General features: G+C 40.9%; 1 long non-coding RNA gene across 2 annotated transcripts; it reads left to right on the forward strand.

Annotated features, from left to right (window-relative positions):
• Positions 1-665: 665 nt before the first annotated feature.
• LOC120305095 lies at positions 666-8,989 on the forward strand. Of its 2 annotated transcripts, none has more exons than XR_005555920.1 (3): positions 666-1,315; positions 3,473-3,600; positions 5,769-8,989. It is a non-coding gene; the product is annotated as an uncharacterized LOC120305095 (long non-coding RNA). The 2 variants fall into 2 exon arrangements; XR_005555921.1 differs by having other exon boundaries at positions 3,495-3,600.
• The last annotated feature ends 6,696 nt before the right edge of the window (positions 8,990-15,685 follow it).

Here is a 15,685-nt window from a genome sequence, read left to right on the forward strand (position 1 = left end):
ACGAGGCCACACCTATCAAAATAGGGGAGCTATATGCAGTAAGGCCAGAGAGATGACGCTTGCAACCAGCCCCAGATCAACTGTTTTGAAAAATATTGCTACCAATATACAGCTATTCAAAGAAATTTAGAATAGATCTATGGTTCAGATATGTTTACTTATGCTTATAATTTGAATGTAATTACAAATTTCCAAGTACAATACAAATATATACAGTATAAGTAACTATACTACAGAAAGATCGCAAGCAGCCTCTCCACCAACTGCAAATATAAAGACACAATTGGCCCTGTAGTTAGTGGCTATTTGCAGTAACCATTAAATACCCTGGCTATGCAATTGCTACTGTTACTTTGCAAAATTTTAATTGGCCTTATAACAATTTTGCCTCTGTGGGTTTTCTTTTTTTCCTCATGGCCAATATGTCTTCCTCAACTTCCTTCATCTTCATCATCTTTATCGTTCATCACTATTCATCATCATTTAACTGACGTAATTGGATAACTGACAGTCTGTATGATATCAGGTTTAAGATACCGAAATGCAAAATAGAAGACTAGGAAATGTAAAGCGTTACATTTTCCAAGACCTCACATTCAAACCCGGAAGAGTGAAACCAACAACATTGCCCCGGTCCCCTTGTGCCCCCCCCCCCCGGCGTCCATCTCAATTTGCACTGGTTCCTCCAATTTTTGCACTGGTTCCTCCAGATCATTTCCGTGCAGAACCTCCGTGGGAACGGGCCGAAAGAGATCCGGGCCTTTTCAGTTAAAGGCGCCCGGATGCTTCCTCCGCCCAGGTTAGGACCGGTTCGGGTCAGCTGGGCGGGCTCAGGCGCCCTGACCCTCGGCAGCGACTGAGGCGTTGGATCGCCCGGGCGGCGGCCCCAATTAGGCAGCCCTGCGCGGCTCCCGCTCCACCTGGCCCTACCCACGGCTTCCCAGCCCAGCCTGAGAAGCGGCGCGGTCAGTAGGAGGCGAGGTTGGGCCGGGCCTGAGCACTGACCCCCGGCTGGGCTTCCACTCGCTCGGCTCGGCGGTGTCTCACCGCCCTCCTCTCATCTCCAATGGGCGGTGGGCTTCGGCCCTTGCGCGCCCCGGGAGATGGTCTCCTCCTCGGCGGAAGGCGTCGGGGGCAGCAGAACGGTCGCCGGGGTCCGGTTGGGGTGGGGTGGGGGTGCTCGAGGGTAGGCCGTGCCCGCAGGTCGGTCAAGACGCAGAAGAAGGAAGGTTCCGCCGGCTGCCTTACCCCTTTGTGCTCGGCGGCGGCGCGGCTGGGAGCGAAAGGTTGCGGCTCTCTCTCCAGAAACATGGAGGTTTGTGGACCCGGGTGGGTGGGGTAGAGGGAACCTCGCCGGGATCATGGAAAGGGGAGGGAAGAGGAGGGAGTGCGGGGCGGGCGTGATATTCCTACACATCGGGATGGGATTCCAAAAGAAATCCAGAGCTTTCCTCAGCTGGGAAGAGAAAAGGGACCAGGGGGGCAAGAGGCGAACGGAGCCCCTGGGAAAAAGCGAGCTCTCCCGGAGCGGTGGAAAAGAGAAGGAAAGAGAAGCACACGGGTGAGTCGAGGGCTGCCTGGTCTCTCTATATTCTTGTTTCCGTCAAGGCGGCATTTCTGCTTGAAGCCTCCGGAATTCGGGACCGTTCGGGCTTCCTTCGCTGCCTTTACTCTTTGAGCGTTGGAGACCGGACGAGTTTCAGTGATGTATTTCGGCTTCTCTACCGAGATGTCATTAACTAAGGTGTGGCAGCTTAGAAGGGGGAAAAAGCGGGGCTTGCCAAACTCACCCCCACCCCCACGCACACACATTCACACACCACCTTCACATTTCCTTCCATGTATTCTCACCGCTACATCCTTTCCTTTTGTTTGGGTGTGTGTTGTTTTGGTGTCGTTTTATAATAATCCTCAACTGACTTTTCTTGCCCCCCTCTTCTCAGGGCTGAGGGTTAGTTAATATTTCCTCTACCAGATTTTTCAACAGGCATTCTTTATTACACGGAGTTTTTTCAGGGAGGGGGAGACAAATGATTGAATTGTGATTTTTTGCTCCCTCCCCATCTCAGCTCATCAGATTGTATGTATATTTTTTATTAGGAAGCTGAGCTTTTAAACAGGAAGGTTTACCACCCAATAATTATTCTATAATTATAAATTAAAGGTGTACCCAATATTTCAAATATTTTTTTTGTTTTGTTTTTCATGGGATGTATTTTTTAAAACCTGATAATTTCTGCATCTAACTAACTGCCTTGGAGGCCTCTGGTGAGTTAAAATATGGGATACAAGGGAAAAATCACATTGTGGGGTGTTTGTGTATATGTGTGCATGTATGTTTTCCTAAGAAACAATTTCCTTACTCCTCTGTGGGGTAATCTTTCATACAAAAACAGGCACTCATTCTAATCCAAGTGTTTATGCTTATTCATATAGTTTTTCAACTGATACATACAATACAATCAGTCTCTCAATTATAAAAGTATTATTGTCAATGCATTTAATAACAATATCTTTTAAAAGTGGAATGCCATAAATGTCTTGATTTGTTTTTGGAGGAAAACCTTATATTAGAAGTTGCATTCAGAGTCACTTAAAGAAAATTCATCTAAGTATTATCAAGAGAAAGATTACATGGCTAGTACTGTCAAATGTATATGAGGCATAGAAATCTGGCTTTCTTCTGTCTACTTATCTTTCATTTCCTATCATCCAAGTAAAAATATATGCTGTCTTCTGAACTAAACTCAGTTAGGAATATGTATTAGTGCAAAGTTAATGAAAGCTTATCTTTCCACCCATAGCTAAGCATATCCAATTGTACTAGTGTATGGTTCTGGTATCTCTGTGGTTTGCAATCCATTTTGCCTGGTGCAGTCTTCTTCCAATACCAGTAGAACAGACTGAATGTGTGAGCTGCAATCTGGAGCCCTCCATTAATGGAATTCATTGCCAACGCCAACAGATTTCCACCAGGCACTCAGCAATTATTACTTTGGTTAAGAGAGGCTTGTGGGAGCTGTCCTTGGTGCTGGAGGTAAAACAGCCCGTGGCAAATACAGTAGCAGCAAAGTAGGAAGCTGGCCTGCAATTCAGTTCATTCTTTATTACTGTCAGGGCCAAGCAACAGGATAAAGTGATCTGCTTTAGTGTCACCAAGAGTGTGTGGCAAGGTATAGACATGACAGGAATGTATGCATGAATTGGAACTGGGCAGCAACAATTCTGGGTCTGTGTGTACAAACATGTGCCTTTTGGACTTCAAACACTAAGCAAGCTTCAAACAAGAAGCAGATATTCCTAAGATTTTGCTTTTAGGGGCTCTGACAACAGAGATTTAAACAGAATTATATGGAAGTGAAAAGATATAATGGGATACTTTATATCTGTGAAAGCTACAAACTCAGGAGATCTAATTCTCATATTGTATCATTTGCCAGCCACAAAAGCCACTTCCTTTTCCTTATTCTAGTTCCCATTTCTTGATCTGACAGAAAAGGTGAGATGATCTGGTGCAACTAGGAATTTTCTGGCCCAATCACTTATCTACCTCAATTTCTACAACTGTAAAAGAGGAATTCAAATCAACATTTATAAAAGGTTGGTTTAGAATATTGTGCATAAAAGAATTTGTGTCATGGTGCTCCTCTATGATATTGCATAAAATGTGTATGTTGAGGGGTCAGTTTCGCTACACATCTTTACATTGTAATCAGAAATATGGTAAAGCATGGGGAATGGTGAAATTTGCAGAACAAAATGCTAGGAAGTACAAACACTTTTGTACATCCTATATATAAGTATTATGTTCATGATCTGTGTGTGGGTGGTGCCATTGTAAGGCCAGAAGGTCTTAAAATTGTCAGAAAAGACTTCCCAGAGTGTCCTAATTCCTTCTGAGTGTCTGGATTCAGTTCAAGAGATAGTTAAAGAGCCACTCTCCTCCACATTTAAGCCACTGCTTTGAACACTTTACAACTATGGTCATTTGGGGGTATGAGAAAGGCAACTATGAAGGTTTTCTGCTTCATGTAATTCCATGCTTTCAAAAGAACCTTTATAAAACCTGGTTTAGATAGCTTTATGAAGTGAGTTATCTTCAATGGGCATCTGGACATGCTTGCAGACTGGTCTGTGCAATTAAGAGGAGCACCATTTTTTTAAACTTTGCATGAATACATCTAAAAATGAGTGTCCTGCTCTATTGCCTATCAGGTGAAATCACATTGTAAGACTTCTATTGCAGAAGCTGATGGGGATGTGTGTGCTCAAAGGGTTACAATGCCCTAAGTGTTAGTTTCTTGCCCTACTTTTATTTCCATCCTCCATTTGTCTATGTGGTCAATTTCTGTGCCAGAGACAGTCATATCTGACCAGAGAGATACCTGTCATTTTTTATTAGGGTGTGGCATTGTACCAGATTTTAGAGTTCTTTGTGCACCATTAAGTTGCAGAAGTTACTGACATTCTCCTTCTCTTTTATTCAGATCAGATCATAAGTGATGAACTTGTGGTATAATTTAATTGCCTGTTGTTTTGCTTGTGCAACAATGAAACCTTTTGACTGTCTTGTAGTGTCAGTACCTTGTTGGGAATGCTTTTTTATTGCAGGCCTAACCTGAGATACATCACTATTCCATGCATCTGTTCAAGGAAATGGATCAAAAAGCTTTTGGCAAAAAGAAAGAAATTGTGCTGGAACTAACAACTATATACCACAGCTCTGTAAATCCGTGTTGACCATTTTGATGCAAAAGATGTCCTGCATGCATTCATATCAACTCCATTCTATTTCTCCTCACTATGTATAATGTATTTTAGATGAGTTCCACTTTAAATATCTGCTCAAAAGTCAGAAAGAATATCAGGAAGAATGGGTTCCATATTGAAAGCATGCATAAGGAAGATTGTAAAGAAATAAGAGGGGACCAGTAAATATTTCTATTGCTAGAATGATGACAGTAAGGATAAGCATACTTGTTCCTTTTTGCTCATGGTAATTAATTTGAAAGTAAATTTTATTTTAACTTTTTTGTAGAAGTTGTGAATTTCCACCCTAGGAGATTGAATTTTAGTGGCTTTCTCTATATTAAATTACATACTTCCCAAGATTTTTGGAACCCATGACAGTTAATGATATAAGTTTGTGGTGAATACAATGAAAGCAGAGTTTAACAGAACACTTAAGGGGTGTCCATTCATCCCAAGTGAAGAATATGTCATCTGTGCCAATGTCATTCCATAAATTGCATTATTTTATGCAATTGTACAAAAGACATAAACTGATATATATACCATGGGAACGTTACTTGTGGCACCTGAAGCCCTTTGCACTAAAGTCTGCTAATCTGAGTTTTCATTAAGGATTTTGGAGAAATTATTTAGAGCAAGTTAGATCTAGAAACCATTCCATCCAAAATTTTGAGATAAAACAATATTTCTTTATTTTATTTTCATGTCAGATTAACTTGAAATTTTACAGGTGGAGAATGAAGTCACAGTGTTATGGTAGTCTTGGATTCAAGTTCATGCCAGCCATGGTGTAGCCTCATGTCTCATGGACATAGCAAAGAATTGCATCTCTATGGTCCTCATTAATGACAACTAAATATATGGAAATTAAGATGACTGCTGTTGATGATTTTTTTTTTCTTTCTTATTGTTGGCTGTGGCATTCAGACTAAATAGCTGACCCAGGGTTCTGTGTTGGGAATTCCTTGAGGGCTTGCCTCTGTCCGAAGCCTCTTTCTTTTCTGTCTCTCTTGCAGGCCAAGATCCATTAACTGGGCCGTTTCACCTGTGAGGGGTTGCTGAAGAAGACTCAGCCAGGTTGGCTTGGTGACTGTGCTCCCTTCGATGACGGGTATTCTTGGGTATATAATACAGATAGCGTTGTTATTGCTTGAGAATACGCGTAGTTGAGGGGAAGTTGCTTCAGCTCAGTGACAGTTTGTTCCCATCTCTTTCTCTTCTGTCTCCTCCTTTCTTTGTCCTTCCTGTTACATGATCAGAAAACAAATATGTCTCCTGATCCTCCTTGAAAGAGTCAAGTGGACTGACAAAGCAGCCTTTTCTTGGATGGGCCCCACAGCTTCCTAGTACTTGTTTTTTTTCTTGCCCAGATTTCCGAGTTTCATGTTTATTCTGTGAGATTTAAGATTTTGCTTTATAAGTTTCCAAGTAGAGTGTGATAGAATATCTCTTTCTTTTAGGTTTATGAGAGAAAGGATGTATTTTGGACTTTTAAATGATAGGTAAAAATGAATATCTAATTTCATCTGAAACATACCAAACTGAGTCACACAGAAAGAAAGTCAACCCACAGATTTCTAGTTCAGCTGGCCACAGAAGCTCAGTGATCTTTTACAAGTTGGGCAAATTGATCTGGAAGTATCTGGTACCACTTGTTTTTGTGGCAGAGGCAAGCCTGGACTGATAACTTTTATTTCTAAGGTTCTTCTGTTATTGATGAATACATTTTGGACAGATTTTTTTCATTAATTTTTGATATGTCATCTTAGCAGATAGTGTCCTTGCTGAGGGAAAGAAAAAAGACAATAATCCTTAAGTCTCCAGTTTATATCCTTAGCTACACTTTTCTTCAGTACGTGAGGAGAACTTATACAAATGGGACTCCAACTTAAAGAAAGGGAGGTTTGCAAAGTAGCCAACCAAGAACTAACTTGGACCTGCAATTCAGATTTCAATTCAACTTAGAATTAAAAAAAAATAGCAACAAGACAAGAAAGGACAGAAAAGGCAGAAAAAGTGAGGTGTGATTCAGACAATTAACAATGGAGTGGAAGATTCATTTGTTTCTGTGAAGGGGGCACATGTATGTGTGCACCACTTGTGTACCTCTGTCTCTCTTCCTCTTTCTTTCTGCCTATTATTATCTCGACCTCTTTCTCTCTGTGTATATCTATATATCAATATGAACAAGTCCTGTAAAGAAAATATATTTGAAATTTAAATATGTCTTTGTTGTTGTTGTTGTTTTCATAATCATGCTAGGGTTGAAGGATATGTTAGGGTCTCTCTCATAAAACGTTTTGAGGCCATAACAATAGGAAATTTACCATCACTATTACCATTATACTGAAACCTCAAGGTGTAAGTGCCTCTCAGGAGGTGGCAATTCCTGCATTTGCCCTATGTGGCCTCTCAGGTGCCTTATTTGACTTTTGTTCATTCCACCCAAATTAACAATGCAAATCAGACAGTGTCCTGTATTAACTCAAGCTGATTTTTTTAAACAGCTGGATGCAAGTTTAGGACAGTAGTAACATCCCCTATTTTTTCTTTTTTTAAAAAGGGAGGCAGTGTGGTAGAAAGTTGATGTCAGAATCTTTCAAGACAAGGCATTATTAGAAGAGATTTCCCCCTCTGCAGTAAACAACAAAGTGAAAGAGATATCCTGTCCGTGCATTTTAAGGGGAGTGTTTGTGGAGACATTTTGGATCAACTACATCAATTCTCATTATAATTAATTTTATTCATTGTAATTAGTTCTTGTGATGGATGGAAGGAAGAAAAATGTTCTCCTTACATACCATAGCTGTGAAATAATCCTCAGTCCTCTTCTGTAATATCTGCCATATGTATCTTCATCTACGGTTGGGTACATTTGCTCTTGTTACTAAGAAACACATAGAAAGCACATACTGAGCAGGATATTTTTTCCCCCCAATGCCTTGTGTGTTCCACTTTATGTCATACTGAAATGGAGCCATCATTAACTGAATATATATAACTGAATAAAACTATGAGGGGTGTTTTGGTTTTTGTATTTAGTAAGGGTAACGGTGTGAATAATGGTATTATGCCATTCAGAAGATAATGCAGGATTGTTCTTTCATGAAAGGATTTCTTGATTCAGTTTTATGGAAATGTATGATCTGACAGCTTTCCAGTTATGGGCAGCAGAGGAAGAGATTATATGCCTTAAACTTTTATATCATCTAATTGTCATCTAGAACCCTATTTACTAAAATTGAAGTAAGAATTTGACTATGAGTCCTGATTGTTTTTAGGAGCAAGGTGTTGAGGGCAGTTGTTCATAGAATGGTCCAACATGCAAAATATTTAGCTGGATAAACACTTCTTATTCAAAGCAGTGAAATTTATCCAATAATTCCAAGGTTCATTTATTTGGTTTGGATTTTATCATGTGCTGCTATTAATTGAACCATTGACTTTAGTGGCCAAAATATTATGTAAAAAAGAATCATATTACTACTGAAAACAGAAGAAGAAATAGGATGGAGTTTAAATGAACATTTTATCCTGGATTCTCAGAGCCTTAAAATACCCTGGGTAAGTGAATACTTTTCTAAATATTTTTGTCATTTTAATATATGTCTTGATTATCTAATCTCATTAGGATTAAAGAAAAAGGAACTGCCATTGATTATTTTGAATACAATTACTACAGTACAGAGAGCCAAGCCAATGAAGAATAATGTGCAGAGTTTCGCTGATTCTACATAGAGAACCGACTAGACAAGCAGAGTCTCTGTGTGTGAATGAGATGATGCTCCTGAGCATTTTGGCTCAACTGGAACCAGATTCTGAGTATTTTAGCAACTTTAACAGCAACTTTTAAGGCAAGGAAAACCAATTATTCTTAGAGGGTAACAATGGAAGTGGTTTTTATTATTTTATTATTTAAATAGTAATAATGTAGATCTAGAAAGAAGATACAATAAAGTTAGTGATCAAGAAGGGCAAAGGGCCAAAGGGGTAATAATAGAAAAAAATGGAATGAGATTTCATTTACATGCAAATACTAGAAGAAGTGCTAGGAAAGTTTGAGAACTAGATGTTAAATCAAGCATAGATTTGAATGGAGTAACTATGAGACAAAAATCTAAATCCAAAAACTTTGAAATGTAGCATCTGGAAATGTGTCAGGCCATCCTGACAACACCCATGTCAGCACACGTGCAAGCGTGTGATCAGTGGCAGTTTCTGCAGCCACGTCCCTAGCATTGAGGGGAGATTCAGGTAGTTGCTGAATAGAAAGAATATTAATAGCAGGGGCAGGATCTGCCTCTATGTGAGTGAGAGGTAGCCTACTGAGGCCATCTGCATGGCCCATTTCTTTGCCAGGTTTGTGAATGAGTATGTAGTCATATGCTGACAGGAAAATAGACCAGCATATGGGGGGAAATGATGTGAGGGGTTGGTTTGGTCATTGTAAACAACCCCAGCAACGGCTTGTGGTCTGTATAGACCGTGAAGTGACGGCCATATAAGAAATCATGGAATTTCTTTATGCCAGCCACTATTGCCAAGGCTTCTGTGTCAATCTGAGCGTTAATTCCACTCTGCAGATGATAGGGTCCTTGAGTAGTAAGCCACAGGAACTTGTGTTCCATCAGCCTTTAGGTGACTGAGTACTGCACCCACCCCATAAGGGGATGCATCACAAGCGATGCATACAGGCAGTTACTCATTAAAATGGGCTAATACCGCATTTGATGAGAGCAAGGCCTTGACCTCTTTAAAACTTCTGTCATGGACTTTAGTCCACTGCCATGGAGCTTGCTTGTCTAAGAGCCGGTGTAACGGCTCAGCCACAGCAGCCTTATGGGGAAGGAAAACGTGATAGAAGTTAAGAAGTCCCAAGAAAGAATGAAGCTCACTTTTAGACTTGGGACTTGGGGCCTCCTGAATGGCCTTCAACTTAGATTCTGCAGGATGGATGCCTTGAGCATCTATTTTAAAGCCTAAAAATTCTGTAGAAGTAACACCAATTTTACATTTGTCTTTTTTTAATTTGAGACCCACTTGACGGAACCTCATCAACACAGCCCTTAATCTTTCAGCCAAATTCTGTGATGACTCCCCTGCAGTGAGGACGTCATCAAAGTAGGGGCAAACCCCTGGAATACCCCTGAGCGTGCGCTCCATGATGCTCTGGAATATGCCAGGAGCAATGTTCACCCCAAATTGTAACCTTTTTACTTTAAAAGCACCCCTATGGGTCACTATTGTTTGGGCTTCAGCAGTTGCCTCATCAACAGGTAGCTGTTGATAGGCCTGTGCTAAATCAAGCTTTGCAAACAGTGTTCCCCCTTTAAGGGAGGCCAAAATATGACTCACTACTGGTACAGGATGTGCATGCTGTTGCAAAGCTATGTTCAGAGTACACTTATAGTCCGCGCAAATTCGGACTTCCCCGTTAGCCTTTAAAGGCGTCACAATTGGGGTTTCCCATGGACTTGAATCCACAGGTTCCAAGATGCCCTGCTGGAGCAGCTTGTCCAGTTCAGCATCAATCTTGCCTTCGAGGGCAAAGGGCACCCTCCAAGGCTTAATCCTAACTGGTGTGATGTTTGGGTTTAATCGCAGTGCGATGGGAGGCTCCTTGTATGAAATAAGCTCTGAACTAAATACATCCGCAAATTCTTTGCAGACTTCTGCAATTCCTAGAGTTTGCAGACTATTCAGACGAGTCACCTGAATTCCCAGGGCCTCAAACCAATTGAGTCCAATTAGACTCGTACGATCACCCCCAACAACGTCAAACTTGGACTGACGTCCAATCTTTAACGTCTTCTGCTTCAAATGCCTCACTGCAAGCCTTTCATTGAGGAGAAGGGCCCGTTTGCCAAGCTCACCTCCAGCGATGCTGTACTGGCAGGTGAGTGCAGAGCTGGATGTCAATTCCCAGGCTTCAGGCTCTTCAGATGAGGCTTATCCTCTTCTTACTGCCTTTTTCTTTGCAGTGATCCCACCTTCATTGCCACTTTTGTGTTTCGGGATTCGAGGCATTGAAGCATGACACATCATAAACCAAGTTTTTTAATTTCTCCTTAACTCCATTCCAAGCAACTGCAAAATGGGCACACAGGCCTTTTATAATTTTTCCAACCCCCAGGCAGTCTAGCCAATAGGAATCCTTTTTTCTTTGCGCCTTGCGCATGCGCAGTGGTCTGGCACCAGCCAGTCTGGTCCCAGGCAGCATTTAGATTGCCTGGGACCATTTGCAACATTTCTGGGCCTGCTGAGTTTCCTCATCAGGCCCAGGACACAACAATACTAAATGCTGCTTTTAACACTGAGAAGTGCCCATAGGTAAGAGTAGGGATTACCCATATAGGGAAATACAGGATTTCAGCCAAATTGCATTTGTACATCATTTTTCAGAGAATAAAACAATCTGCCTCTAAAAAGATTGCACAGCAGCTTTGCCTGTGCTATTATCCTCATACCACAGGTTGGAAAGAGCAATGGTGGTTGTGACTGAGAAGTGGCTTATGTTATCTCTGCAAGGTAAGAGTCTATGTGGCTGTAAAAAAATGCCTTCACCTCAGACATTATGCCTCTCAGAACTATGTTTTGAGAAATACAAGTATGATGGTAAGATATAGGCCTAATTCTTGCAGCCATGAGGTAAACTTCCTCTAACTACTGCAATAAACAAAATGTGAATAACTTTCACATCTGATCCATCAAGCTTTCCATAATGCTCTTATCCCAAATTAAAGGTGAAGCTGAAAATCGAAACTATATGAAGTGAGAATTGAGAAATTTAGTGTATATAGTTTAGAATAGTTGACCCTTTAATACTGAGGAAGTCAGGTATAGAAATGAACCTCAGAACTAAGAACAGGAAAAATGATCTTACTGGGTTAATAAAGTTACTGGAAGCTTGTAAAAGGGTTGTGTTCCCAAATTAATTGATCCATTCTCCTTCAGAAGAAGCTATGTAGTAGGTTAACTCCTGGTGACTATATGGATTCGCCCTATATATTTCTTAGCAACTATACAGAAGTGATCTCCCATTGCTTTTGAAGGTTTTTTTCTCCAACTTTCCAATTTAACCTAAAACTTGGGGCATCTTATCCATGTACTAATTGAACCCAACTTGCTTAATTCTTTTCAGGATTGGCCAAGGTCAGTTAGATGCAGTGCTGCCTACCTCATACATCTGAAATAATGTATTTCACCCCACCCCAAACTGCCAATATTCATTACCACATAAAAAAGCAACCATTTTCTGCCATGCACGAGTAAGATTAAGCTGAGAGAAGCTTTCTCCCATAGTGCTGTCTAGAGAGTTTCTAGGTTGAGCAGGTTGTGCATGTGCTGTGGGATTGCTTGCAGTGTGCTCCAAGAATCACTAACTTTAAGCCAACTCAGTGTGTACAGAAGGCCTTGTATACTGAATGGTTTCAACACACACACCTTCCTCCACAATCCGGCACTGTGCAGCAAACTATCCAGCCAGTCCTTAGATTCTCTAATCTCCTCTTTTGGCAAGCTCTGTCAAAGAACCATCATTCATCCCCTCCAGACCACTGGCCCAAAGCTTTGTACACCAAACATCTTCCACTTGGGATGCTCTGGCTAGGCCTGCTGTCTCTGGAGCTGCACTTCAGGGTTCACTGAAGGGCTTCTTAGCTGAGTGACTTCAACACACACTGTAGGCAATCCCAAACTCTCAGCTTGGGAGTACTTTAGCAAATGCTGAAGCCAACATTTAAGGGATTCTTCTGCTGCAGAGCTGTCCTGAAGTGGCTTGAGATGATGCAAATGGCTTCAGTGAGGCAAATTGGGTCATCTCCTTGCTTCAGTTAAGTGAATTACTGAATTATGTCACTTCCAGACAGGAATGGCTTCACTGAAGCAAATCTGAGTTGCTTAACAACTGGCTCATCATCTGGTCTATTTTGATATTTGGTCACAGTTGTAAATGAGCAGTAAATATCCACTTTCCAAAAGATATGCTGAAGGAACAGATAGAAAAGTCTTCAATGCTTTTCCACTTACAAACTCATATTGTGATTTGCATTTAGAAGTCTTTTTATCCCGAGTCATTTCAGCGTGATGTCTGGGGAAAGATATGCCAGCATCTCCTCTGCATTTGTTCAAGCAAAGCATTTTATCTGGATTTCTACAATGAGCAGGAAGTTGGACATACTGCCTCTATGACTCTATCCATGATTCTACCATAGACTGTATCAACAGAGCACTCAGCTATATGGGTCTGTTTACAATTATAGGCTACTGAATTCAATGGGGTCTACTTCCAGAAAAGTGTGTACTGTATAGTTTGGGTGCTGAAACTTTTAGCCAAATCAGGCAGGAGAGTTAGCACAGAAAAGTCATATGAATGGTAAAATGAATGTTTGGATCCTTGGATTACAGCTCCAGGTAAGAAAGTTTCATGAAGTCCCAATACTTCAGAGAAGGAGGAATTAGAACAAAACTACCTCCTGCACATTTCTCCACTTTATTATCAGGGCAGCTATATGGATCCTTAAGCGCATATTTGTTTTCTCACCATCTGCTTCTTCTTTCTATTTATCTTACCACTTAGTAAAAAGGATGAACCATGATTTAACTCCATCTGCTATCTCAGTTTTTTTTCTGCAGGATATAGATGCTGATTGTGTGTGTGTCTGTTTTATTTATTTTTTCTCTTAGCTCTACTAGTCGTATTTCTAACAAGCCTGACTTTATCATACTTCTTTGCTGGACATGCTGTGTTTCCTTCTCAGTTTTGGCCTGCATCTCATATGACAAGGCTTGTGGCCAGATTCAGCCCAGCATCAATCTCGTGACCTGTTAGCAAGATGACATCTCATCTTGCAAAAACAGGAGGCTTAACTGAGTCCTCTCTCTCTCTCTCTTTCTCTCTCTCTCACACACACACAAACAATTATGCATCACAATCTAGGACTCTGAAGCTTACTACGATGTAAGTTGCCTTGGCTGATTCTGAATCCAAGCATGAGCAACATTTATCTCTGCAACTAAAATACCCAATAGCCGAGTTTAGGCTCTTCTTCTCCATTACATTGCTGTGCAGACCCTACAAATTAGGAACGCCCCTGCTGAGTAAAATTAGGTATGGAAAAATGTAAGTGAATCAAAAGAAGACTCCCCCATCTGTCTAATAATACTATTCCTTGAGGTCATCCAATGAACTTAATTAGCCATGGCTTGAAGACAAATAAAAGATAGAATTATTCCATATAATTAACTTATTGAATTCATTGTCACAACATGTAGTAATGACCACAGTATGAGATGGTTTTAAAAGAGGATTAGTCAAATTCAGAGGAAGCTGGCCTATTTCAGACTAATTGTCTGCCTGGTCAAGTGCTTCTTATTCTGATAGACAGCAAGATCTCAGAGAGGAAACTGTCATATAACTTGCTATGGACAGAATCTTATGTTACGTCCTTTATATATTTATTATGAAGTTTTACTTTTTATTCCTACTTGCCATTCTGAAGCATGTGTTAACATCTCTCAGAATGACCATTCTTGGTGCCCACTACAACTCCTATCAACTCTGACTTTTAAGATTTTTTAAAAGAAGTTTATTTTAAGAGAGCCTTTGATTTATAGTTGTCACCTTCTATTTTTATTTCTTTTTATTAGTTCTTTTATTATTTTATCTATGCATTTATTACCTATTGTTATAGAAAATTAATTATACTATGGATGTTTTATTATTGAGATTGTAATCTGCGAAAAACCTCTTGAACTTTTATCTTGGTGGATAAAAAAATGAAATGAATGAATGCATAAAAAAATTTAGGGCAAATTTTAAAACAAAAGCTGATGGACATCCTGTAAAACTTCAAGAATAACAGTAAGTCCTTCTCTTATAATCACAATTAAGACCAGATTTTTGTTGCTAAGCAAGGCAGTTGGTTAAGTGAGTCGGGCACAATTTTACATTGGTTGTTAAGCAAATCACTGAGTTAAGTGAATCACATGGTTGTTAAGCAAATCCAGCTTCTCCTACAGACTTTGCTTGTTGGAAGCCAGCTGGGAAGGTGTTCTGGCCCAATCAGATCCTGATTCGGCGGAGAAGGAGGAGTTGGAACCAGGAACATCTGACTGGGATAGCATGTCTTCCTTGGAATGTTTGGAGAGGCCAGGGGCTGAGGACGATGCTGTTCCGGGCCCTTTAGACATTGGGGAAGGTGATTGACCAGATGGAGAGTTGCCTGCTTTCACAGACATGGGGGAGGATTGGCTGCAGACAGGCAATGGTGTTGAGAGGCAGCAGATCCCCTCTGATGAGGAACAGCTGCCTCTCCCACTTGATCTAAAACCATGGAGAGTAGAGTGGAGGAAAGTTCCAAGGAAGTCTGCAAGGCTTCTCAGGAGAAAAGTGTCCCACCCCTCCTCACAAGGAACACTTGATTTGAATTGACTTAAGCAGAAGCCAGAGGAGATTGTCTTTGTCGGGAACAATTGTTTGCTTATACGCTCCCCCGGCTTTGGAAAAATTCAGCCTTGACTCGTGTTTCTGCCTATGCCTTGCCTTGTGGACTTGCCTTGCCCTATAGACCTTGATTCTTGACCCCATGAGCTTGTACCTTGTTTTTGGATTTCCTCTCTGCCTTTGTGAATTGGTTTTGTTGCTTACTGGCTTTTGTTTGTGGACTGTGTGTGGCTGCCTTCAGGGAAGTGTGGGGTGTTTGTTGTGAAATTTAATAGAGCAATAAATGACTCTATCAAAGCCTGCCTCTGCCTAGGCGATCTGTGACAGAAGGTTGCAAATGGCCATCATATGAATATGACTCCGGGCTCAATTAATCAGAATAGACCTAGAACGGACCTTAGAAGTCTTCTAGTCCAATCCCCTGCTCAAGCAGGAGGCCCTATACCATGGGTCGGCAACTCGCGGCTTTGGAGCCACATGCGACTCTTT

The sequence above is a fragment of the Crotalus tigris genome, unplaced genomic scaffold (genome assembly GCF_016545835.1).
Source record: "Crotalus tigris isolate CLP2741 ecotype Arizona unplaced genomic scaffold, ASM1654583v1 scf7180000017666.379230911805:20528666, whole genome shotgun sequence".
Classification (NCBI taxonomy): domain Eukaryota; kingdom Metazoa; phylum Chordata; class Lepidosauria; order Squamata; family Viperidae; genus Crotalus; species Crotalus tigris.